Source organism: Xyrauchen texanus, chromosome 39, assembly GCF_025860055.1.
Source record: "Xyrauchen texanus isolate HMW12.3.18 chromosome 39, RBS_HiC_50CHRs, whole genome shotgun sequence".
NCBI lineage: Eukaryota > Metazoa > Chordata > Actinopteri > Cypriniformes > Catostomidae > Xyrauchen > Xyrauchen texanus.
In genome coordinates, this window is record NC_068314.1 from 37697907 (window position 1) to 37700406 (window position 2500).

The following is a 2500-nucleotide window of genomic DNA, read 5'->3' on the forward strand; positions in this document are numbered from 1 at the left end:
CTCCTGAGTTTGAGCCCAGGGCGTGCTGAGTGACTCCAGTCAGGTCTCCTTAGCAACCAAATTGGGCCGGTTGCTAGGGAGGGTAGAGTCACATGGGGTAACCTCCTCGTAGTGGTGATTAGTGGTTCTCTCAATGGGGCGTGTGGATCGTGGAGAATAGCATGAGTCTCCACATGCTGTGAGTCTCCTTAGCAACCAAATTGGGCCAGTTGCTAGGGAGGGTAGAGTCACATGGGGTAACCTCCTCGTGGTGGCGATTAGTGTTTCTCGCTCTCAATGGGGCGTGTGGTGAGTTACTCCAGCCAGGTCTCCTTAGCAACCAAACTGTCCCGGTTGCTAGGGAGGGTAGAGTCACATGGGGTAACCTCCTCATGGTCGTGATTAGTGGTTCTCTCACATGCTGTGAGTCTCCACGGTGTCATGCACAACGAGTCACGTGATAACATGCACAGATTGACGGTCTCAGAAGCGGAGACGACTGACACTTGTCCTCCGCCACACGAGGCGAGTAACCGTGCCAGCACGAGGACCGGCTAAGTAGTGGGAATTTGGCATTCCAAATTGGGAGAAAAGGGGATAAAATACAAAAAATACAAATACAATTCCTTAAAACATTCCCTTGCAAACATCACGCCACTCCAAGTGCTGAGGACTCGCTGATAATCCCACTGTTCCAGAGTCAGAGAAACGTTCCACAGTCCTCGTGAGCTGCCAAACACATGCGGCACAAAACAAGAGTAGATTCACTTGAAACAAGGGCCAATTATTCCCACAGCTAATGCTGTCGCCCAGAGGAAGCCCTCTATATATCCCCATCCGCCTCCAGGACCCATTTCCACTAACGAGCAGCCAACATAAAACATCAGCATGTGTTGCATGACTGCTACGGTTTCCTCAACAGGTCAATGTTGGATTATGTTCCTAATGGAGACGAAGGTGTCAGACCCTTCCACAAGGCTCACTCGTTCAGCCAGTAAGCAGGCCATATCGACCGCCCTGTCTGAGAGACACGGAGAGCATGTGCGAGCAAACAGACATCCAACAGACGCACACGGAAATGCTGATAATCAGAAGAGTATTCCATGAGGCTCATTTAAGCATCAGTCAGTGGGACACAACTCAACAACACTGTCACTTTGAAACAGGAAAAGATGACAGAGATGAAGACAATGACAACAACAAAGAAGACAGAATGGGATGGAAGAACAACAACAGCATAGTTTCACCGTTATATGATTATCGATAGGATTATGTTATTGTGAACTGGTTTGATTGGAGCGATGGGGGAGTCAGGAGACAACGAGGCAGATTCAAGGTCAGTCCTTTAATTAGACGTGTGTTTTTTACACAGAATTGACGGTCACCGTCGATAACAATTCCATACTTTTACAGAGATATATATGTGAGCACTCTTGGGACGCACTCTCTCATCTGTCGTGCTTTCTGGAAACTCTCTCTCTCTCTCGACACTTGGCGTTCCTTAAATGTCTCTCTCCGTATCACTATAATAAGACACGGGTGTTAGAGGTAATTACAAACCAGGTGACAAGCCTTACCGCTCTCTCTCTCTCTCTCCCGCAGACCGACACACGACCACGCCCCCCTATGCCACATGCCCCCACCGCTGACTCAGGCCTGTGGACCACCTTGAATTTAAAGGGCTCTCCGGGCAAACCCCTGCAGTCAGCCTTTAACCCTCACGGATGCATAATTAGCCTAATACGGGACCGGGTGCGCAGATCATGACCCGACAATGCTGCTGACAACCCTACAAACACCTGGGACATTTCCATCTCAATCGCCGGCCTGAAAACTAACTGTGGTGACCTACTTCCTGTCAAACCTGCACACCGTTTATCTGTCTCACATTCTAAATGTCTGTCTGCGACACAATTGTGAAAAGTCCAAGACCTGACGTTCCACTCACTCTCTCCCGTTGCCATTTTCTTCTCTGCTTTTCAGTCTGACACGCATAAACATTGTCTGGATAGTGCGCTTCGGCAACCCCACAGAAATAAATGGTCCAATCACAAAATCACAAGAAGCAGAAGAGTCAGAAGGAACTGTATAAACCCAAAAAGGTATTGATTTTTAAATGCTCGACTTTAAAAGCTTTTCAGTTTCGATATGAAGTACTGCATGTCTCAGAGAGAACAGAAGGAGATATCTGCAAACAAATCGACCCAAACATCCCTCCAGGCTTCACTGAAGTACACACTGATGTTCCATTGAACGAGCATACATTTGAAACACTCCCGGGGTGCTCTCCAAACTTTGAGACCTGCGGCCGGTTACATAAATCTGTTTAATCTAGTCTCGAAACTTTTTCAGTCAGTTGCATAAAAACTTATATCGGACTAATTTAAAAGCAAAATGTAAGACTGCAGACCCCTAGGCCAACTTCTGTTTACATTCTATATCCTGTATACGCTCAGCATCTGCGTACCGTCCATCAGGAGCCTGTCACAGTATATACATGTGTATACTCCATCTGACACAG